Genomic DNA, 26,340 nt, shown 5'->3' with positions numbered 1-26,340 from the left:
CCGTCAAGTGACGTATGTATTGTTGTTTGTAAATTTGTATCAAATCTTTAGTGCTGTGATAGAATATTGAATTAAAGACTAACTTATATTAACTTTGAATCAATGTTTAATATGTACAAATGAGTGGTGAAAGTTTTATGTAAAAATTATTTCATTCGTATGACAAATAATTTATTACGGTGTTGGTGTATCTGAAGTTGTAGGCGGATGGCCTTTAAAATAAACTGTGTCATCTTTCATCCAAGCGTTTTAATTCTTGTGCTCCAGCTCGTTATGTGTTGTTTCTGCATTGCCTACCGAACCTTTTAAGCTACACCATAAAGGTTTTATTGTATTTACAGTCAGAACACGGAACTCGTCTTAGTAAAGAGATCGAGTACACGCAATCCTAATTGAATTGGTTGATAACTCATTATCATCTCTCAGCGGATTGGCATGTTAAAGTGGCAGCGGGCAATTCTCATAGTTTGCAGAACAAATTGTCACTGGGGCCACTTCTGGTCCCAAGAGGATACCAGCACAGGGCGTGAACTCACAAAGTAGACAGATGACCTTGTTAAGGTCATTAGAAGTTGTCGCTGACAAGGCCGATCCCAACTGGTCCTATTAAAAACTTTCGGGGAGCCCTGTCTATTTTTATAAGAATTTTATCGCTGTTTTATAAGCGACAGCTTTAGTTACAGTAACTATTTCCAGGCTAAGCACATTAGCGATGAACTCAAAATCCAGTGAAATTTTAGATGTCAGTAGGCAAACAGCATTTAACAGAAGACAAAAATAGAACATTTTGTAAGTGGTGTTGTTGTATGTTCATATTGAATCCACCCGAATGAACCCTTAACTATGAAAGTAAATTATTTACGTGTTATAGTGCTGCCGAAACCGCTATACCGCGCCTTAGGTATGCCCGCGGCGAGACGAGTAGCGGTGATTCTTCTCCTTTCCCGGAGTCAATACTCGCGGCGGTGGTGTTCATAAGAGTTGTTCACGGCCTTACTTCTCCGCACTTTCCTGAGGCACGGTACGGCTGTTTCGGTAACACTCTAGTGCAGTCTCCTTCCCTAACATGCTCATATCGTTGTTGTCAACACCACTGCCAGCTATGTGCGTCTTTTTGAGATCTTATAATTTTTGTACAGCAAGTTTGTGTGAAAGTATTAGTGCGAAACCTTAGGCACATTATGACTGAATATGGTAGCGAAAAGATGTAATATGCATCAGAAAATTTTCAAATATTACAAAAGTTTTTATTAAGCATCGCAAAGTGTTACTTTTTGCACATAAAATATATTGGCTTGGCGTCGATATTCTATTTCTAACATAAGTTCAGAAATGTTTCTACGACATTGAATTTATATTTAAACATAAAAACTAAAGTATAGAGTATTAATACGTAGCTGGTGTTATTTATTCGAAAACGTTAAAATTAAATATCCCAATTTGAAAGAGTTATTCCGATGAAGCAGATAATTTGTTTCAAACTTAAATTGTTTCCAGTGAAGTGTTCACAAACAATGGATGTATTCAGGATTAAACGCATAAAGCATTGGATCAACATTACAAGCTTACAGTGAATCCGCTTTGTTTTAAAAGCTTTGCATTTACATTTCGTTTTGAATAATTCGTACGCACTCGTTTATTTAACGGTACATTTTCTTATTTAAATTTTACTTCTTGATTTTATTATTAACGCGAACACAAATTTTGTAAACGTCTAATTGATAAAAGTGATTAATGAGACATTGTTATGTTGATATTCGAATGTTAGAATAATGTTAGTGCTATCGTCAAAGCCGAGATCTCTTCATCGAGCAACACTGCTGAAGGCTAATTCTCCAACATGTATATGTATGTAAATAGAAATATAGTTAACTACAGTACACAAATATTGTTAAAAAGACAATATAAAGTAATACAAAATATTTTTATTCAAACAATGGATCAAATATTAATTTGAAAAGTCAAGACATTGGTACAATGTACGTAAATATATGTTTATACATATTTAATGGAATCAGGCGTTGCCTTGCAGAAGTCCATCCTAAGTAGTAGTCGTGACTCTGTGTTTGGCACTAATCGGTGTAACATAACTCCTGAAGATGCCCCGTGGAGCGATGCGACACGTGTTGTGTGGTTTAACGGTGGTAATTGTGTAATTCGCATTGTTTGCCGCATACGCATTTATCAGCGGATTGGCGGGCGGTGCATTTTGTTGCACGACTACCACTGCAGATGCGAAAGTGGCTAAATATTGGTCCTTTACTTACATATGTTTATACATGCTTAGTCTTTTCATAAATATTGTTACGAAGAAAACCAACATTTTTTTATTGTATGCAACATTCATTAAGATTACACTGTGTGAGTTTAATACATTAAAATAAAAACCATAAAAATTTTATAAAGCTTACTCGAAGTGGTCTCCATTGACTACAATACAGTCCTTTCAGTTATCAATAGTAGCACGCACTATTCCCATAGGAAAATTCTTCATTGCCAATCGTCTAGATTGTTTTAAGAACTCCAAATTATTACGAAGTTTAGAGTAAACCTTTCTCTTTAAAACTGACCATATATCATAATCAAGTGGATTAAGATCAGCTCTGATGAAGCCCGGAACATCGGTTTCAAACCATGATTGGGTGGATCGGGCTTCGTGACCCGGCTCTTAGTCTTGCTGAAAGGATTACTCTCGGGTATTGAACATAAGTTTTAAGAGGCTCAACTAAGAATTGTATCTTGATACATTTATGCCGATGTTTTGACACCATTTTAATAAAAAACATGTCTCAAACACTCCATCATCATCCAAACCATCACTGGAGTCGGAAAATGCCCGCATTGTATTTAATTAATTGGAAAGCTTCTTCAGAGCTTTAAGTACATATGGTCATTTTGTTTGTTCAAATATTGCACAGTTGCAAACATATTTACATCCGTAAACAATATTTTTCTGTGTACCTTCCTTGGCGTACCGTTTAAGTAGTTGTTTTTATTTAACCACCCTATTCTTTTTGAATTATCATTTAAGAAATGACTAGTGACTCTTACAGGCGGCAAGTGTTAAATCATTTTTCTTATAGGTCTCCCGAGATATAATCTTTTGCTTTAGGAATTCTTCGAATTCTTTCCCTTACTGCTTTAATTGCCTTTTTCGGACGAACACTACGTGGACGGTCAGATCTTTTTAAAAATAACAGGTCTTTATGGTCAGACTAAGTATATGTAAACCATTATACAATATGATGGTAACGCTCAAATTCATTGTACATCTGTTTCAATAACAAATAATTAATAAAAGTATTTCAAATGGCTGTTATTAACAATTATTATCAGAATTTCTTAAGGGATTGCAATTTAAAAATTTAAGTGCTGAAATTAGGTTTTAAATTTAGTGAAAATTATTTCTAAGGATATCTTAAAAGGATAATTTTAGTGATAAATCGCTTTCATTACATATTCAGGCAAAACTGTTACGGATTAACTAATGTTAAGCACAGAACGCCTAGCGTGGAGTTGCGGTTGTTCAAATTGTACATATTAGGTGCAATTTGGTATAATTTGGTCATAACTTTTGAAACACCCGTGAGTAAAGACTGCAAATTGTAAACGAGAGAATAGACAGCATTCCGAACGGCGCGTGTGTAAATATGCTCTGAAAGATATAGTAAATCAAAATATGGTATATTGTGAAATAACGACGTAATATATATATGCATATCAGCGTGCTCACGTAATATTTGAAACTTTAAAAAATAGTTATCGAGGATTGACGAATTAATGTTGAAGAAAGTTCCTTGTTGGGTCATATAAATAATGATGCACCGACGGTACAAAAAAGAGTAGTTGTCTCGTTGATCTCCGAGTTTGTTACTTTCTAAGTCGAATATGAGAAGATTGGTCGAAACTGTGATTGAATTGAAAATGAGCAACCACCAAAATCATGTTAGTGATGATTCAGTCAGTAACATATTTTAGTATCAAAATTACAGTAACATCACAGTTCGTGTTTGGAAATTTACGATGAAAAGTTAATAATTAAGCAATGGATCTTAATACTGAGAAGATCATTTGACAAACAAAATTGTCCGTCAAAGCCTATATTGGTAATTTTTTGTCAATTGGCAATTAGCACGCAGAATATATTGCCACTTGGGGCCTTAATGTTTAGGAGTGGAGGATAAGGAACGGCGGCAAACGCAGCATAGTTCTGTACAGACAAGCTTGTTAAGCTCTTCAGTAGACGTTGGATCTAGCTCTCTACGCTCCTTTTCCAACCTGTCTTATTGGATATCTACAAGAGACGTCTATGTCCAGTGGACATCATATAGCTGAAATATCAATAATGATGTGTATGTTGTTTACCTGATGGCATATTGATTGTAAATAGGCTCGAGCCGTTTCATTATTTATTCTAACTGATTGTATTGTACTAGTGACTTGTATTCGTCATAAGAATGCAATAAAAACCCAATTTAATAGAAACTAGAATCAGATTATAATACCATACTTTACCCTATGTATGCGGTTTACTAGAGATCAAGTATCGTTCATATTTTTGGTTCTAGAATATACCGGTTCCTTCGTGACGTTTTCCCTTCTCTCATATTCGAATATAGTGCAACGCTTTACAATCTGTGGTAATTTTTCACAGAAATTTTCAAAAATATTTATACTGACTTTTTTATATTATGTCTTATCCACACGTAATTATCCAAAGTGACCAATTGTATGTCATGAAAAGAATATAAGAAGAGCTTTTTTATTTCTCGTCATAAAACATGCTAAGATACTATCTTTATATTTAATTTACGGTGAAAACAATTTGGTTGAGTATGTTCTCATTACTTTAACTATACCTTCAGCTGGAAAATGTTACCTTAATTAAAATAATAAACCCGGTTAGCTAAGGCAGAGTACATCACTTAAAGCACAACTTGCGGCGCCGCCTGTTCTAAATTGATTGCGCGAAGCATATTTAAAATTAATTGTACTGTGTAAAACTCACGACTTTATTATTTGTTTAAGAATTTTTTTGTACGAGAATGTTACTGGTTAAACTTATAAGAATACTAGAGATACAACCTGCCGTAATAGTTTAGTGCTTCTCAAAATTTTGTAATTAAATTTTCAAAGTCAAGTCAAAAAGTTCGTTATTCAACATAGTATGGCTTATATCTCTCTAGTGTAATAAATTGTATAGGATAAAAGATGAGAATTTCAATTAAAATAAATTGGAACACTTTTCTTTGTTCATAATAGGAGAACAAGGGGTCCCAAAAACGGGCCATAATGAAAATCTAGTACTAGAGAGTACTAGATTTTCATTCATCAGGCTATTTTGCTAACTTCATTGAAATATCTTTATATGTCCTACAAAAATAAAACACTAATACTCACGTTTAGTAGCATAAATTAAGGCCTTTAGTAGTTAGTATATTGGATAACTTATACATTAGTAAATAATTTAATTTAATTATAAATTCTGTATAAAAGAAAAAAATAATAGCATATTAACATAAAATAATTTGTACAAAATAAATAGAAAATAATTTGTATCATAAATTATTATTTTCTTGTTAGTTAGCTTCAGTGATGAAGATGGCAGAATTTCTGGCATCATCCTTTTTAAAATGCGGCTATTTTTTCTAGATATATTCGAGTAATTTTGTTGTAACTAGAGAAAGAAATGGTAAAAATAGGTACAATATCGAAATTAAAAGAAATAGGTATTTAAACAAATAAATAAAATACTACAACAGTTCTGCACTCGTCCCTTTTATACATAAATCCTCGTTAGTTCAGTGCCTTGTTTGTACCAGTGTTCAAACAACATGTAACAGGATAGACGCTGCGAATGGTACAGCGAGAATAATCTTGCAAGGTAAATGCAACTACGGTTACATTTTTATATGCACGTAGTATAATTTAATTTGAAGGTTTAAGAAATAAAATAAAACTGCTTAAAATTTCTTCTCTGTAAACATCAACAAAATAATCGATAACAAACAATTAAGTTGACTATTTTTCCTAACCTATAAATTCAAAATCTTTGAATTATTTTCATTGCAATTTGTCATCTGCCCCCATCACATCGATTAAGTTAAAATATATGCTTGCCTAAATAATTGAATTTTAAAGAAAATTAATTATGAAATTTTTAAACTAATTTTTTGTCACGTTTTCGTTGAGCCTTAGAAAACTTCTCTCGAGAAAAAATCGAAAGAAGTCAAGAAAATTGTCAGACTAACACTTTTCTTATTCTTTTAAAATGAGAAGTGCACATACCTGAATCCATAAAATAATAAAAATGAATCGTGGCTTCAGTTTATTCTTCGGTTAATATTTTTGTCATTTTTTTGATGAAGCTTCTAATGAGAAAGAAAATATGATCAAAATTTTCAAACCAAAAAAAAAATTTAAACATCATTACTAAGTGCAGCGTGGGATATATAGAAGTTTTTTATAGGTAAACGCTGTATATTATGAGACTAGCTAATCCCGCGCCTTCGCCCACGTGGCGTAGTTTTTTTTCCGTTAAACAATTTTCCTAAATTAAAGATAGCCTAAGTTACTCCCTATTACAATAGCCAGAATAAGTCTCGTCAAAATGTATGCCATTTCTGAGATAAGCCGGAACAAACAGATGGACAGACTAAAACTTTAAAAACCGGAATTTTGCTGTATTAACGGTTTTCATGGTAATATTCATGTAGTAAAAAGCGGTTATTTTAATATTATTAGGGGACCAGAAAGTAATATCCATTCTGTTGACATATTTCACAAAAAAAAACGATATTTTGTTACTGCTTCGGCATTGAAAATTTATATACCAGATGGCAAAAGATTGTTGATAGAGAAGGTGATTATATTGTTGAGTAAAATAAAAACTTCTTAAAAATGTAGTCATGTGAATTTAACTTAAGAAATCAACATTACTACCCGGTCCGCCTAATATACAAACGGACCCTCTGGAATTGGTTTAAACTATTTATTTGCGCGTAATCATGCAGATTGAGCAGCTAGTGAACAAGATTATTTTCAAGGAAAGCAACTTTACTTTTTTTCATAATTACTTACTAACGCTATTACGCTTGCATACAAGACAAAGGAATACATCGTAAGAAAATTTGGTAGAACTGTAACCAAAAACCGGGAAGTAATATGGCGTTGCCTGGAGTATTTTATTACAAAGCTTTGTTCAGTCCTTATAGAATTGCTATTATGGGTAGATTAATCACTTTAAAAACTTAAATTGTACCCATATTTAAATAAACGCGTTGTTTATTTGTTCACTTTTTGAATTATATATAATAGATTTAATTGTGATTGGTTATAGATGTAATTTTTTAAAGGCATGAATTTATTTCATCTGCTGTCAGAGAATGTACGGTACAGCCTATTCAAAAAATCAATAAATTTCAGAAATAATAAACATGAATAACAATAAGTAATTACTAAATGTTAAAATTAATAATTGTTTACTATCTACCCATGCCGATATCTGGCTTTGTACTGCTAGAAGTTATTGGCCTGGCGCATTCCAATAGAAATAATGGAACATATTTTAGAATCATTACTTTATACAGGGTGATTGTAAATATTTTGCAAAAGCTCTAAAGTTTTTGCTTACTAATTTTCTTTACATTCACCCCTTTAAACTTTTTGACCTTTACTTCTGGGCTGCTTCTTCGAGAAGAGATAACTGAAGGATTATTTAATACTTCGTAGTTGAAAACAAATCTATTTCAGTGTTTGTTCTAAGAAATCGTAATAAATTTATTGACATTTAAAAGAATTATTTACATTTTTTAGTTTTATTTAATCAAGATGAAGTTCGAAGAAAAATATAATCAATCAACTCGTATAAGTTAAGTTTTAATGGAACAGTGGTAATAAAACATTTCGTATTTAGTAGTGTCTGATTATTATTCTCAAGGATCAACATTTTTTAAAAAGAAAGATTGCATATAAACTTGGCATACTAGCGGTATTGAATTTGAAATCTCATTAAAATTTATTAAAGTCTAGCAGCGCAATATAAAATCAACTTCAAATATATTCGTTGTCTATGCTCTTTCGCTATCTTCAAAGCTTTTACAATAACGCTAGGATACACAAAAGAGCTCGTTTCTATCATAAAAGGCTTTAGAAACTAGTTCACTTCCGCTATCGTAGAAATTTCAGCTATTTATCTAATGGAAGCAATTTCAAATGTTCTAATAACTCGTTTAACGGCTTTCATTGAAATAAAGTAAAAACTGCAAAAACATGCAGGTTGATTGATTATAGGTTCAAAAGCTTTAAGAGTGTGAATGTACAGGTCATTTGTTTTCAAATATTTGTTCATTCACGATATGATACATCCTATTCAAAAACCATTCGTTTCCCAAATAATAAGAAAGATGATAAGACAGTTAAAGCGGTTTAAGGATCCTGGCGACTTTCTACGGTCAGAAATTCAATGTATAGCTAGTTTGTCAGCAAAATTTGCAAAATTGCTAATTGACAAAAGAGCTATAAGTTCACCTCTTATAACTTTTCACCATTATTACATACAACCGACCATTCTATATATAAGGGCTGTTATGCCAACAATTAATCCAACGAAGATCGGAGACCTTGTATAACTGTGTATAACTAAGAAGACTTTCTTTTTTCCGAGTCTTTGATCTATTGGACAGCATCTGCGGCTTATACATACGACTATGCTTTTATGTGTTTATTTTAAAAGTTCCTTTTTACGTTTTAAATTTCAACTGTAGTTTACAATTTTTTATCTAATAAGATCTGTTAGTAACCCTGAGTCTATCAAGTTACGACGACCTTAGCACAGTCGTCTGTTCCCCTCTGGATGGACGTACTAGGCTGGGCTGGTCGTTCTGTGATATACACTGCAGAAGCTTAAAACCCCAGCGCTCATTTGTATTGCGCGCTTAGTGGTCTGCCCTTTGCTACTTCAACTTACCTTTTCGCTGAGCTATGTGGTTGCTACCTTCGGTCTACATATCTCATCATTCATCTTCAAAATACCTTAAAAGATTTAGTGATTCTCATCCTGCTTCATTTGCAATTAGTGCAAAACTAAGAATACGAAAATATTTACCAAGGGAGACCCACGATTTATATAAGAACAATAATTAATTTAATAAGTTCTTATTTTGGATTGTACCTGTTCTTTGTCTAAAATTTAAGAGCTCAAATTAGCTAAAGACTATTGAACTGGAATAAAAATATAATTACACATTCGTGTTAAAAATATATATATCAGTAGTTAATTTGGAGGCCGAAACTGCCACGCTCTTTAATTTAATATTACACGAGCGACGATCCAGTGGTCGAATAAAAAAGTGGATAAATGCATTTTACTAATATTTCAAAGCCTTCTTAGATGAACTAACCCGCATCGAGGCAGTTTTAAAATTAAAGGAGTCTGCTTCTGGCAGAATTTCTATTTACTTTTAAATACTACTAGGAGGTAGTATTTTACTACTTAATAAAATGCTGTTATTGTTCTTAACACGTGCCATTCAAAGTAATGAAATTATTTTATAGGCATTTAAAATTGTTGTGTTCTCTCTGCTAAGTCAAAAAGCCTTCTTTCATAGACAAGATATTATCCGGACCCTATTCGCTATATTTAGATTAATCACCATGTCTTTTGATTTTTTTGGTTATGTTAATATTGGTCTAGGCAATAGCAACCGGCCAAGTCGAGATTCGGCACTTTCGGGCGCCGTTGTACCGAAATGCTACGCGGGTATTATCGACAAGTGACAGTCCAAGCCGAGGGGCTCTCGAGCCTCTCGAGGGGAACGTTGACGTTGCTCACTCCATGGAACGTTCACCAAAGCCCAGCCCGTGCTGAAGCTCCCTCGGGATCCCTCGAGCTTGGCTACTTTAAAAGAGGAGCTCACTGCGCCTTGCCACCTCATACTCGAGGAATCTACAAATGCCAAATGCCAAAACCAATGTTAGGGCAGCAATGAGAGTCCTGTAAGAAAAATAATATTAATAGGACATGCGATTACTTCTCACCTTTTGTAAGCAGTGCTTTTGTTATTATGTAAAGTGTGTCCACGAAACATAACCCGCAATTTACAATCTTAACTCGCAATGCTTAACCACAATTCTACCACAGCTCCAGCCATATTACAAATAATCAGAAAATAAAAAATGATGGTTATGTAAATTGTAATAGTAATTTAAAAAATACAACTTCTATGTAGAAACTTGCAAAAATATAGTCATTTTAAGAGATCGGCGAATACATGATCTTTTTAACTAACTAATTTTTTTCTTAATGGCAATCGAAACTAAAAATGTTTTAATTTTATTATGTTGAATGTTACGTTCATAGTATTTTACATTGATAATAAATCGATATGAAAGACTCTAATGCAACAGACCGTATGTTCAGTGAAAATATTTTCTCTGGGCAATTATCGTGGAATCATCAATCGCTCAATAGAGGTAAAAGCACTGACCATTTGCCAAAAAAAATTGAAAATTTGATTTTAACTTGTACATATAAAAACAAACAATCAAATATACCAACGGCGTTTAACCTTTTGCAAAGCAAGTGCACAATAAAAATTTTGCAATCCGTTGGGCGCATGTCTTTTTTTTTTAGGTGGATGTTAGATAAAAGGACTTTAAAAATTTGTGTTACAATAATATTATAAAAAAGTTACAAATACTATAACATGCATAAGCATGATAAAACGTGACGTGAAAACCTTCTAAGGTGCACAGAATTTTCATGAGCGGTAATGTGATACTGTTAATTTGCTTCAAGTACTTATGCACTTGAAGAATTTTTATGCTGTATTGTTTTTTAATATTGGATATTTAAGTGAATTAAAAATTCCCAAAATGTATTGTTGGTGTTAACGGCTTTCGAATATGTAATACATAAACGTATAAAATATTATTGGCACAAAAGACACGTATCAATAAGGTATTTTCCCCTCGTCGATATTATTTTAGACATTCGAGAAAGTAAAGTAAACAAGGGTTGTGTAACAATTGTTTGCTGATTCTTGCTGATTCGTCATGTTCCTAAAGTGTAATGTTTATTTATCACTTAGATGTTTATTCGAGCAAGATTATGGCATCTATATATAATTCCAATAGTTCAATTATGCGTTGATAATTTGCTTAATATGTTTTTCCTGGGATCTTACGATTTTGAAGTAGTTACCACAAGGTAGACAGAAGAATTTGTTAAGGAGGATGGAAGACTATGCAGGCCGCTACCAACCGGTCCTATTGGAATTCTGTTTTGGTGGCCAATATTTAGCAGTGGACTTCCTGTAGCAGAAACGATGATGACAATATTATCATTCTACTAAAATTATTTTTTACACAAAGTATATAGTAAATCTTAAATACTACGTAATCTGAAGACTAATTCGAATGAAAATATTTAAAGCAAAAATTTTTTTTAACACTACGCTATAAAAATAAAGTATATACGCAATATACACTCGCAAATCATTATAACATATTACAAACTTTTTTACAATATCGCTACAATATGTTCAGATTTAATTTATTAAAATGTTCGATCCCACCGTGCGACCGTTTCGTAAAATCCATGCAATTGATTTTAAGCTAAATGGAACTGTTAAGCCATATGGAATAGTTGACTTTGTCTTTTTTATGATAATAACGACACATATATACATACATATATATTTTAATTGAACAAAAGTATACATCAATCATAGACCGTAAATATCTAAAGAAATGAAGTTATATATATGACGAATAAATTGGCTATCAAGCGTGATCATTGGAATTCTTTCGCAAACATAGGTAGCTTTCTGTTAGCGATGTTAAATCTCTCTACTCTTTGAGCAAGATCCACTATATGTGAAGTGTAGAAAATATACCAATTTTCCAACATATTTTACTGATAACTTTTGAACAGATATTTTATGAAGACTGTCCGAAATCTGGGATGAATAAACTACATATAGCAGTAACTTAAAAATACCTAATTTTAAATTATAATATATACAACAAAATAAAAATAGGAAAGAAACATCTGTAGTTCTGCTAGTATAGATTTTGAAATAATTTTAATCTAAAATTATGTAACTAGTGCAATGAAGTGTGTTAACATGTATGAATGAATCTAACGCTGAAACTAAATTCGAATATTATTCAAATTTTATCACGGGCCGCCTGGTTATGATTGCAATTGCTGTATTATATGTCATTCTATATTTTGTTTAAAAGTGATATATTCGTACAAAAGCTTCTCTTATCGATGCCCTTTATAGTAAAGCGTTAATATTATTATATGTATTAAAAAATGTTAAGCAATTTGTTTTCAAAATAAATCCCAGCTCATCAATTACTTTTTCATTTAAACCATTTATTTTTCCTTTGATCTTCTTTTTTGTTTACAAAAAGCTAATATTCGCTGAGAGTTACATATAGGAAGAACGGTGGTGGAGAAAGCACAGTGTAATTAATTCAATTTAATTATTATTTTATCAACCTGTGACACGGGACTTTGAGCCAATGAAACAGCTGTTTTATTTTCCATACAACGGTTCCTCGTTGTATGGAAAATAAAATAGCTAATAAATTAAGTACTAAGTTCAATAGTTGTGTTCACCGGTTTGCCAATAATTCCTTGTAACATTCAATGTATATTTAATAAACGACTATAAAATCTAATATGAAAATAATACAAATATATACCCAAATAGATTTGAATTTCTTTTTCTATTAATGACAATACAAGTATCAACTTCTTAAATACTTTATAATTCTTCGTATAATTACTAATTTCATATTTCCTTACTAGGAACGAAACGCTTAATTTACCTATAGGGCGCAAACTTCTTAGTTAAATGTAGCATTTCCTAGATGGAATTTTCGACTTACGTTCACTAGACTGAAAAAGATCTTAATCCTTTATGCCCGCGTTTGTTGCAGCAAATCTTCTAAGTGAAATATTAAAGTAAAGAAAATTTGTGCAGCAATTTTCTTTAAACTTAATACAATATTTAAGTAAAGTAAAGAGTTGACATTGTTTTTAAAAAGATTTTTAAATTCTTATGTTGTCACAATTTTTTTTTTATCTTATTCTGAATTTTAGTAGCCTTATACTCGTATCTTTACAGAATGTGTCATTACTAATAAACAGATCTTATCAGGTTTTTCAAATAATATATAAAGAAGATTAGTCATAAAACGACGCCGCACAGAACTTAGTAATCTTAAATTCTGTAGTACGCAACATTATTATTTTATTATACTTTATCTCAAAAATTTTGTGGGAGTCTTCCTAGGGCCCTTAGGTCTGAGGTAATAACACGAAATCTGAAGTAGAAGTGTGTATATTCATTCAAGCTTCGCCCGTATCTACGATTTTATTTCTGTGGAATTCCCCTTTTCAATGTGCCGTTAACGATGACGTAATTTTGCTCCCACAATACCGATGTGAATAAAGAATAATATTTCTGTGAAATACCCCTTTTCGATGTTCCGCTGACGATGACGTGATGTTGCTCTTACATTTATAACATTAATTTATGTAATTTAACATGGTAGGCTCTCTCATTTATATTACAAGAATATAACTACACTATATCGATAAAGTAAATCGGATGATTGTGTGGCACGACCGTTTAATAACATGACGTCTGCGGTAAGCTGGCCGAGTCGGACCAACGGTCGGCCGAGTGCGGTGAAGTACAATATTTCCTTTCCGCACGACCATTAGAGCAACTGTTATTCTAACGTCTGTTATCCTGGAAATTTCGTCCGACGTATAGCACAACCATTATGAAAACCTATATGTGAATATCTATTGCTTCAGTACGCCTCACAGGCAGTAGGTGTCTTTCGGCAAGATTCGTTTATGTAATTTCTGATACTACGCGAAAATGTTTTAAGTATTACTATATTTATATTTGAAGATGACTGGAGATGGTCGAATTAATAAGCTAAGTAGATGGGCTAAGTAATGACAAATGAATAACGAAGCAAGCAAAAAGGTTAAATGGGGAAAAAGCTAATTCAAACCGTTACACGGTCGTACTAATAAGACTTACCTCAATTAAAAAGTAATCATGTAAATCTTTCCGGCTTATGTATTGGGAGGGAAACCTCTGCGGAATACCAGTGTGGAATATTAACCTTATGGTATTTCTAATATAATTTACGCGGGTTTATAAATATTAAATAAAATGGCTTACAGAAATAGCTACGACTATGTCACTGATCGTATCATCTTTATCGTTGCTTTTTGTGTTCTTAAACGATGTTTACATTTTAAAATATATTGTAGAATACGTATTGTATGTTTAAGTTTATTCGATTCGGATTCATAAAGCTTAACCACATTCCAATATATAGATATGTACAGATTATATGTCAATAGATGTATCGTAAACAATTGAAAACCATAACCAATTTCACGCAGAATAAAGCTATACTTTACGTATGGATAGCGGTAGTAAAATTTGAAGATTTTTAACGTATACAAAATTTAGGCGTTTAATAGTGAAATCTACGTCATTAACTAACCATTATAATTTTTTTTTAATTATTCATCATCGTCATTATCATTCATTCCGAAAGATTTCCGTTGTCGGACATAGCCCTCCTCTAGAAATTTCAATAAGTCCAGTGGGATTCTTTATTATTAGATTCTTTATTATTAGTAATATTAATTACAAAGACGAATCGGTGGCAATAATGTGAAAATCAAATCAATTATTCTATCTGCATTATGTGAAGTTAATGTTAGTATAAATGAGCCGTCTTTACCAAGAGCAATATCGGAACCGGAAGACTGCGCCATTGGGAGGTCATTTGAGTAGCTAACATAGGTAAATAAAAGCTCATTATAACGCAATAATTTTCATTACGTAAGCATTTTTAACATGCTTAAATATTTGCTTATTTCGTAAATAATATAATGTTTTTCGCGAATGACAAATACAAGATTGACGGAAATTGATATATAGTGTAATTCACTAAAATCACCGAAATGTTTTAAAATAACCATGATATTTCAATGTTAATTAAAACTGTGTATTTAAAAAGTTACATTCATTTGTAATAAAAAAAGTAGTAAACAAAGGTTTCCGGTGCATGAGAAACCGACCTTTTTTATATTTTGACACGAACGTAGTTAAAATATCAATAGAAATTTATCTGATCTTTAAAATAATATTTATTTATAATATAGTTCAAATGTTTACAGCTTGCTATCAATCACTTCCATATTCATTTCAGTTGTGTATTCATTTCTACAACAAAGACTTGTATATATTGAGAAAAGTTTAGTTTAAATATAAAGTAGGGCATTGTGTTCGCAACATAGAGCAAAATGGTATGCAGTTGAAACAATCGTAACCTGGTTTATATTTGAAATTGCTTGAATACGGCTGCCAACTGGTTTTTATGCACGGCAGGTATTAGATAAAAATCTCGATTATTACTGGCATCGTGTGTCGTGAATTCCCATAACATTCAAACTACCTTTACGGGAAATATTTTTTTTATTCCTGATTATTATAGGCATCAATATCAAAGTTCAAATCTTTTTTTAAGCTAGTTCATACGTTAATAAAAATATGTTACTATCACGTCATCATTTGTCGTAAGACGTCGACTACTGGGCATAGGCTCCCCCTCATATTTCCAATAAACCGACTGGAAGCGGCATACTTTCTGCATTATCCGTGGAACTTAACAAAAATGTCTGTCCGCCGGGAGAGGACAGCCAGCGCTGCATTTGCCGGTCCGTGGATCCATTCCAGATCTTTAAGACCCAGCGACATGTTGTACCACTTACCAAACAGTTTGCAAAAGATATAACATGCTAAAAATTACACAGAATTATAGATACTTTTCTAGTAACTTATTAGAAACGAAAGATTACTATTTACTTATTAAACAAATAAAGCTTTTTGTGCGAAGAAAATACTACGTAGTGTTAACCTAAAATCAATTAAACGACATTTTAAACGTATTTTCGCTTAATTTAATGTACAAAGACATTTTCAGATCAAACAATTTAAGTGTTGGTTCTGAAAAAGAAAACTAAAGAGCGAAACAAACAACGGACGTGACACTATTACAGAACCGAGGATCGAAAAAGAAGTCCATCTAACGCTACGTACGTGCGAAATTTAAAATTAATTCCAGTTGTATAGGCAGGAAAGATTAAGGTACCTTTGACACGAATATTCTTATAAAAAACCATTATACGGAATTTGCCACTAGCATAAAAGAAAACAATGTCTTAATTTATCCTAAATATAATCCATATATTAGATGGGTTACTAGCCCTATAATAAAGGGCTAATCTCATAAGAAAGAAATAAAAACCTACAAAGAAACTAGTTATCCGGAATTTATAGAATTGCTCAAAATCTAGAGGTCATCCAGCTTTGCAATGGATAGATCAAATAAAGCTCTTCACGGAATCATTCCTGAATCTTACTAAGTACCTTGGTGAGAGAAAAATGACGAGACACTGTACAAATTACAATAAAAGTCGCTGGTCCTCATGTTCACGTACATCTAATCAAGAGGACATGTTTAGGAAGTTGAAGAATGGCAATAATTATGTCACCTCTACCGAGCAGCCTTGAATCGGATTCATCGTGGTCGTCATCATTTAGACCATAACAAACCCACTGCTGGACATGGGCCTTCCTCATAGATCCAAAAGCAGCGGTTGGAAGCGGCCTGCGTCGGACATCTTCCAACAGCCTTAATAAGGTGGTATGTCTACCATATGGATGGAGGTCACACACTGCGCTTGCAGGATCGTAGTTTTCACTCCAGAACTTTAAGCGGCCTTGCGCTCAGCGCGATACATGGCCTGGCCACTTCAACTTGCCAATCTATTGAGATAAGTCGGTCACTTTCTTTAATATATAGTTCACTTCGTTCCTAATTCGACTTCATAGAAAAATCATATACAATAGCATAATATAACCAAAACGGAATTCTTAACACGTTTCGAGTAACAGCATAAGCTTTAGTGTCTTCACTCGGGAACCGATGCGCCCAGTTACTTCATGGAGTTTTCGCCTGTAAGAACTTGGCTGTCTTCCAAACTAGTCACCCTTCGAGTTAGTCACAATAAAGAAGGTGAGACTGAGTACACAAACGCTCTTAAAAGTAAAGGCAGAATCATTTGTGCGAACGGTACGAAATTTCACAGCAATCCTACTTTTGTGTACAGTGGTTATAGGTGTAAAAGTTTTAATGTTATACATTACTCGTCAAGTTTAGTTGGTATAATCACTCCAAAATATCTTTTTTGGTATTGGAATGCAACAGGGTAATAACTTCTGACAATACATAGTCTACAGGAAAAGACAGTGAGTAAACAAGAATAAATTTAAATATTTAGTAATTTGAATCGTAAATGAGGTTTTTCTTACTTTTTATATTATAATTGCATTATTTATTAAAACTAATAATTTTTAAATAGTGTGTATCATATATTAATTGACAGCGAATGAGCTATACATTCACCCCTTAAAAGCTTTTACACCTATAACCAATCACTATATAATGGTAGTGCTCCAGATTCTCCTACTGTAATTGAATAAAACGTTATTTTGTTGTATAGTTTGCCGTTAATATTTAGAGTAATATGAAAAGATCGTATCACATAACAAGCACAAATAATTGTTTGTGAAATACAAAGCTAAATGCCGCAGTATAATTGATCTTGATCTGATTAATTTCAAACCGTTTCATTATACTCGTACATGGTTTTGGTTTTCTAACTGTTTGACATCTATATTACTCTACTAATATTAATACTAATAATTTTATCTTACTATTTTTTCTATTATAAGGAACATGTAATTTGCAAATAGATATTTCTTATTATCGTTTTTTATAACTGTATGTTTTCCTAAAATAAACAAAAACATTTTTTTCTACATTTTTATATTATGAGAAAAGATGCCAAAAAGAAAAAAAGTCATAGCTGATCTTAGATATGTAACATCACTGAATGGAACGAAATCAATAGTACTGCGATAATATAAAAGCGATATACGAATCATGGTTGCTAAACTTTGCCGAACGGAGAGAAGTCGAGTAAAATGTCTGATATTATAATATATCTTTTCAACGTAGCTCGAATAATTGCTCGTCTGGTATAGCAGTAGACGGGGCACAAAGTTTGTAAAACCGAAGACCGTATGGGCTGGAAGATTCTCGAGTAGCGACCATGACCCGATGGAAACGGAGCTGATAAACCCTGGAAGTAGCTGGATAGGGGCAGTGTAAGATCGGTCGTGGTAATGATTTTTCATAGAAGCCTATTCTTTGCAGTGGGCGTCTTTCGGCTGACATTATTATGATCTGTCTTTTTGTTTACTAGACACTTCTTTTTTATTTTATTACAATTAAACTAACCAACTGTTTGGATCACTCCATCCGGGTATATTAATTTCTCTAAACGACATTAATGACCAAGAATAGCTTGTTCAACTGAAGTATTAGTGTTAAATATCTCACTCTAAATTATTTTATCAAAGACGGAATAAAAATTACTACACAATAATTTTTAAAATTTATTATAAGTTTTAAAAGCCAAACCGAATTTCCAACAAAGTAGTTTAGTTAATAGAACCGTTTTGTATGCTCTACAGTTAGAATACAAAATACATTTTTTTTTCTTTTTCGATCGCACGCTCTGAACAGAGTGGAGGATAACAGGTGCTTTTAAATATCTACAAACCGTTTGTTCCACGCTACAACCAACGCCTACACCGTGTAGCAACTAAAACTTTTACAATGTATACTGTTATTTGAATTGGTATAAATGAAACTGTTATTTTGTTCTGTTTAATGTTTACAAATGGCAAACATTTCCATATTTTTATTGGCTTTGAATTTTACATTTGAATCGATATACAAACCGTTTTAAGTAGTATTGAAAAATAAATATCAAGAAAACATTTAAGTTTTATCTTTAATTATAACGATGTATTCGCTTCTTCAAATGACTACGTATCAAAGCGATAAGAATGTATTTGTTATTAATATTAAACCCTATTTCTGATTTAACACGTTCACTGCGGGCCCAATTTTGAAGAACTTTCAGCTGGTGTGGCTGAGGTCGAATCAGCCTCAAGCTGAACTTCCTAGTAGTGCGGTTGAGGCCTTTTCTGCCTCATGTTTCAATCATTTTTTTTACAATATTGAGTCAATGCTTCGCAGACACAAAGAAAGCTATATTTGTCTTTGTCATACCTCATACGGTTGAGTGTAAACAGCCGCCGCACTAGAGAGAAAACACGAGTTTTACGCGCCGCACCAGTGCAAAGTCTACCATGAGGCTGAATCGGCCTCAAGCCGCAGTGAACGTGTTAAAGGGGTTCTGAAATCGGTTGTATATCGCTTAAAATGGCGTAAGAGGACGAAAATTATTTTAATATAACTCACTCCTTCTTAATTAATATTCGGAGATACGCACAATTTCCTTAAAACGTTATTAAGGAATGACAATTTATTTCATTACTTTCAACATCTAAGTATTGTAAACTTATATAATATGTCTTATGTCTTTTTACATGTTCCAAATAATTATTAATATATATAACGGTTGATAGAACCTTACATATAGAAGTAGAGCTTAGCAACTACTTGATGATAACTTAAACTTGCAGTGCTGCACAAGGTTGTGAAAACAGGTCACGTAAAATACTATGATTGTAATTAAAATATATTAAAAATGTGTTCATAGTCCTCTAGTAATACAACTTTGAAAACGTTAAAAAACCTATATTTTAAGCGCACTATTTAGCAAAATATCAAAACTTTACATTTTAGATATTTCGGTCATTAATTAAAAAAATAATGAACAATTAAAACCTAACCTACAATGAACATTGCCATAGCCTTGTCAATGTGTTATAATGTTATCGTGGTTTTAATCCTTATGTGTAAGAAAAATAAAGAACAAACTCTCCTCCTCCCTAAAAGCAATCGGGAATTTAGCCAAGAAGACTAAGTTTTAAATTAAGAGACGTAAGTATATTTTCGGAAAGCTCGTCTAAGTTTTAAGTTGTAAATAAGTTAAAGCGAACATCAAAGCAAGAGGTAGAAAGTTTTTAACATCTCTTATATATTGAGGAAAAGACACACAAAATCTTTATTTCAGTCAAAATTTATCTTAGCCTGATAGATATTTGTCGAGATTAAAATTGTAACTGTTTAAGAAACAAAAGTTTTTTTTTTTTGAGTAGTGATATAAATAAATTTTATATAGAAATGCTTTTCTATATTTGAATAAAAACGATATTGCACCATCTTCAAAAACGCAATGTCAATGTTATCCGGTTTTTTCATAATACAAAAATAACAAACTTTGTTAAAAGATCTGAAAATAAACCGGAGAAAAATGTTATTAACAACGAATAAGGTATGAACTAAATTGATTAATGGTGCAATAATTTACGTAAATAGTATATGACTTTTACACTGTCTCCTAACTTTCCTTTTACTTAATTTTACTGGCTATAAATATTTTGTTTCAGATAACATACGTGTGATCTACTACCTTCTAATTGGATGACAGATAGCGCGAACCACTAATAGCGTTTCGTGTGCTATGCAAATTGAGATGCCTATTTAACAACGTACAAACAACCCCTTATGACATGTGCAGACTATGCGTGATAATGTGTACGTGTTACACAAGATGTATTTATGTAGAATATCAACGAACTCATGTTAATTAAAAATCACTGTTTTATAGGCAAAATACCATTATTACCAGACATCGTACCTACAAGTGCATTTCAACATAGAGAAATTTCAATTCAAAACTTATGGAAACGGCTTTAATAAAGAAGAATAAACATGAAAAATAAAACAAAAAAAAAATTATTAGTTTACAGTGTAGCACACAAAGGCGTGGTTCATCATTTCACTTGCATGATTATTATCCGTCTTATTGACTCATTTGCATCCCAAAACTTTCGATAAAAAAGTACTTTCCATAGCAAGCCAACGCATAAACTGTAGGTACATATTTTTGCGCAATATCCTAACAAAGATAATTATAATATCATGGCATTGCAACCAAAGATTTGACGTAATATGAAAATATATTAAAATTGTAGTATAATTGATGTTTTGTTTTTTATGTTTGTATAGCTTTTTGATACTATTGAAACTAGTTAAAATGAAATAATTAATGTAAACAAAAACACCTGTTGTATTACATTTCAAAGGCCCGTCTAGTTTATTCGCAGAAATTATTATAAATGACGATTCGTCAACATGCCCGGTAGCCAAAACAAATTATGATTTCTAGTTATTCCTTCAATTTGAACATAATTTTGAATTTTTCATAACATTTAACCTCCCATTTGAATAACTATGATTACTTTTAGTGCAAAAAGTCTTTTAATTACGATATTAAATAGGAAAATGAACACTTGAAAAGCATAAATTGTTATAAAAAGTATTATCTTTGCGACAGAAACTATTATAATATATATCATACAATTAAGGTCAACTGAATATTTTACATGTGACAGTAAACGAACTTTTACAGTTTGTTTCACAATAAATAACAAAAAAATATATACTTATACTGTATTATTAAGATTATTTTGAGTTTACATATACTACGGTAAATAGTGATGACACAATAAATAGTAACACTTTTCTAAGAGACACCCAAGTCATATCCGAATAGTTCATCATGTTCATAATTAATTAATATAATAAATTTAAATAAATTAATAAATAAATACGTAATAAATTTAATAATATATATAATAATAATAAATTTCTAAAAGGACCAGGTGGAAGCGGGCTGCATCTATCGTCCTCTGACGACGTGAGCTATGCGACAAAAAATGATACAAGGTAATTATTACTCTTTCCTGGTAACAAATAAAACTGATGGAGGAACCTCTTCATTCACATGCAAGAGATGTCATCAAAGAAGGGGTGGATCCCTGCGCATCTTAATGATCAGTGATAAAAAGGGAACCGTGTAACTGAATCATGCGATTCCTTTGCATACAAAATAACCTGTACAAAAAAATTACAATTCTACGTCTATGTTCAATACGTATTACAGGGTTACAAAAATAAAAACGGGCAATAATTAAAAAATAATAGCACTTTAATATCTCACGGAGGGCCCGGTCTAACCATCCCAAAAAGCATAAAATCATAGTGTTGCGGCCTCCCAAGACGATTATGTACATGTAATTATTATAAAAAAACTGATTTTGCTAAAATCGGCACGCGTTTACTACCTTCATAGCGGCGTGTATTTAAATTGAAGGATGTCTTTATAGAGGAGGTCAATTCGACTCTAGTTTTTATCAAACTGAGAGAAGAGTTTTTTTCAGAAAAAAGTTTTTTTTTATTACACCTTTTATATAGGTAAACGTTTTTTTTTCTTTCAATTTTACAATATCCGTTCGCGTTTACTACTTTCCTATTTATATTAATCTGTGCGACCAAATCGAGCTTGTACATTTATTCCTGTTTTTTTATTTGATCGCTCATCATAAATTACTATTTTATATATTAAGAGTAATAATGTTAATAAAATAGATAAGTTTAAAAAATACCTACAATCAATCACTCTATGTACTAGAAGCAAACAATTTCTAAATATTTTCCATCTTGTAAGAATAATTAGTGTCAAAATGTACATTTATTGAGTTAATTATATATTTTTGCAAATTATTTTCACTAATATAGTACAAATAACGGTGATTCATACGTACAAAGCCACAGTATACATGTCACCTGTCTGAAGAGATTGACAGTACACCAGAAAATAACGGCAGTAGGCTTCGTTTAAAATACTCCGTTATCACAATCATGTCAATTGATAGACGCCCACTGCAATGCAGCGACCTCCTCAAAAATCGCCACAATGGCTTGTCTAGAGCTGCCCACATCATCAACTTCTCACGAACATAACTATGCAGTTTGTCGATTAAAAACAATTACTTAAAACTTATCACAAACTCTTCACGAATTTATAAATTTAAATCTAATGATATAATAACGGGCGAAAATCTCTTTGAGCCAACGGTAAATTGTCACCACATACATTAAAAAGAAATACGTGTTGCAAATGGCAGCCAAATTAATGTCGAGCAATTCAAATCTAGTCCAATGAAGATCTATCTGCGCCTGTTACTAACGCTAAAATATGAAGGAGATTAAACTGAGCTGGCCGTGTCATTAGCTCACCTGTAACGAGCGAAACGCCGTCAGGCCTTAAGCTATCCTAGCTTGTTTAAATAATATGATTAACGACGCTATTTGTAGCTATTTCGTAAGAACGTTTTAGCACGAATTTAACTGCTAATTCACTTATGAGTTAATACTTTGAAACCAATGGATTTACGGTAAAATTTTTGTTATGGTTACTTTTAAATACAAAACAGTTACAAAACGTTTTTAAAATTACAATATTTTAAGTCATAAATACCCTAAAAACCCAAATAAATTAAAGCTTTAATAACGAAAATTAAGAATTAAAAACAGCGTGTCAGCGTGTGATATTTTATTTCTATTATACATATTTGTTTTAATCATACTAAGCTTATTCGTCTACATATAGAATGGAGCAATCAGTGAGTGTTTTCTTAAATAATAATATCATCGGCAATTGTCTTATTTTATTAATATAATATGCAATTACTAGGTACTGGGATTGAATTGATGCAACAAAACAGGACGCATTTACAATTATTAAATTTAACCATTTAAGCAGTTTAGTAAATAAGACGCATCGTTAGAAGATTTACTCTAATCGGCTCTTAATATATTTAAAAAATATATAGATAGATTCTTAATGGTTATAGGTGTAAAAGCTTTTAAAGTATGAATATATAGTTCATTAATGAATATTGATGGTTAAAAAATAACAAATAACATAATGGTAATATAGTAAGGAAAAACGTTTTCAAAATTCAGATTACTACGTATTATAATTAATCTGTCAATGCAGTGTTTGTACTAGCAGAAGTTTTTGACCTGTCGTATTCCAACTGACAAAATAAATTTGTGTATTATATTTTAAAATTATCACTTTTAATCACGTTTAAACCTTTTCGCTGACAAATAAGCTATACATTTACCTCTTTAAAACTTTTCTATAACTAATAAACCTGTATAAGTATTATGAGTTTTATACTACGAAACGAATCGGTTCAGATAAACCTGTTTAGCATACTACGAGTATACATCCAAAGTTAGACAAGGTAGATATTTATGAAGCTTGACCGAACTGTTCGTGCAAGTGCCGACAAAGAGACCGCAAGGTTACCTCTACATCGCAATCAGGAAGCTAGAACCGTGTTCAATGTATGAGAAAGGTAAATGACATTTGAAGTAAACAACCTTTTACACAAGATTTATCTACTATGTTTAAAACACTAAATATTTTTGAGTTAAACTAAGGCAATTATAAATTTTTATGGTATAATTATGCTTCTACTAATATCCGAAGCAACAAAATTATAATTACTCGAAAAAACCGTCTGTAATTATGCCGTAAATTTCACTTACTATCATCTATAAATCTAAGAAAAATAGTCAATATTCCATTATTATCAAAAGTAATTAATAGAGGTATCGATTCTTCGAATCTATCCAAAATAACTTTAATAATCCCCGAATAGCTCTTTAATCCGCTCTTTGTTCCTAATACATTAATTAACTATAAACAAAATAGGTATTTCGTGCGAGCAATATGACAATGGTTCTTTTTTCAACCAACGTTCTTCCGCTGAGGTTATATTTTTTTAGTTCCTCGTACTTCGTGTGAAGCAGAGACGTTACAGATGCGAGATAATTTTTTTTTACTTATATATTCCTTTAATTTGTTCCTTTCTTTCTGCACATTTTCTTTTTCTCTTTCCTTGCATCCTTCACATTTTCTTTCATTCATTCCTTTTAAACCTCTTTCACCTTTTTTCTCATCCTCGTCTAGATTCCGGAAAACATTTGGTTTTTTACTGCTTCTTTTAATTTGTGTTCTTTACCAATAATTTTAATTAACTATTTTTTTACTATTGCTTTTGTTTATTTATTTAATTAGCGTTGTTTCACCCTTAATTTATTTAAGCAATATTTATAATTTTTTGGAAGAGGAATATTTGGAATTGTGTAGATACGATATGTGAAGACCTCCTCCTTCTTTAATTAAACTATTACCATATATAATTAAGAAAATCAGTTAGGATTTTTAACATAAAATTGATACCAGCTCAAATGGAAAATTTTTATCGCCAGAGAAAGTCTCAAAGTCATATTCAAAGTCAAAATAGTTCAATCATCTAATAATCGTAAGTTTAAAATAAGTTTATGTTAGTTCGTAACGCGCCACCTACAGAGAACATCTAACAAGACACTCAGTGGAGTTTGTAATTGTATTGTAGTTTATTGTTGATAATTGTATTATCAATTTTTCGTAAAATTAGGGCAATTAATTTCCAAACATCTTAATCGCGAAAATACTATGAAAACGAATAATATTCCTCACTAATTCTTCCTTGGTGTATCCGTTATAGACAGGGAAATATGTTTTAAAAATTAATTCAGACGCATGAAACCCTGTATGATTGCGAATGAGGAGTTCTTTTTAAAAATTAAATAAAATTTGTATACAATATTTTTATCACAGCTTTCTACGTGACATAATCACTATTTTTTATAGTTACAAGTGAGTAAGCTATTTAAATATTGAGATAAGTTAGGTTTTTATATATAACGTAAACGGCTTCTTTAACCCTTTCGTTACTAGCGCCGGAGTTAGCCGGCGTCCACTGGACGACCCATGTGTACCAGCGCCGGAGTTAGACGGCATCCACCTTGTAATGTGGGCTTATGTGTAGATCCGTGTTTTAAGATTTATTACAGCTAAATAAATTACTAAGAATTATCCTAACTTCTACTTTTAATTAATATACCAGTAAAATCTTTAAATATGTAACACAAATGAGAAAATTCGAACATCAGCTTACCGCCATACAATGTGCGCACTTCGCGGCGCACATGCCCGGTTCAGTAGCGTCAATACGGCGGAACGGGCTGCCGAAAGGAAAGGGTTAAAAGATGTATGCGATAAATAAAATATAAAATAAATATTACGTTTTCTTTTTCCACGCTTAAATATTTATTTGTTTTGTATTGAATATTTATCCAATAAAGATAAAAAACGTAGGTATTTCCTTCTTTTATTTCTGTATGCCATTATAACAGTAATTAGTCATTATAATATTTGTGGCCATATTACCTTTGTACATTGATAAACATTATTTTTACATTACTTTTCGTCTTTTA

This window comes from Battus philenor, unplaced genomic scaffold, assembly GCF_028537555.1.
Source record: "Battus philenor isolate CCGP_79_NKW_IND1 unplaced genomic scaffold, ilBatPhil1.0.hap1 SCAF_11, whole genome shotgun sequence".
In the NCBI taxonomy this organism is placed as follows: Eukaryota; Metazoa; Arthropoda; class Insecta; order Lepidoptera; family Papilionidae; genus Battus; species Battus philenor.
This window is presented reverse-complemented; position numbering follows the sequence as displayed.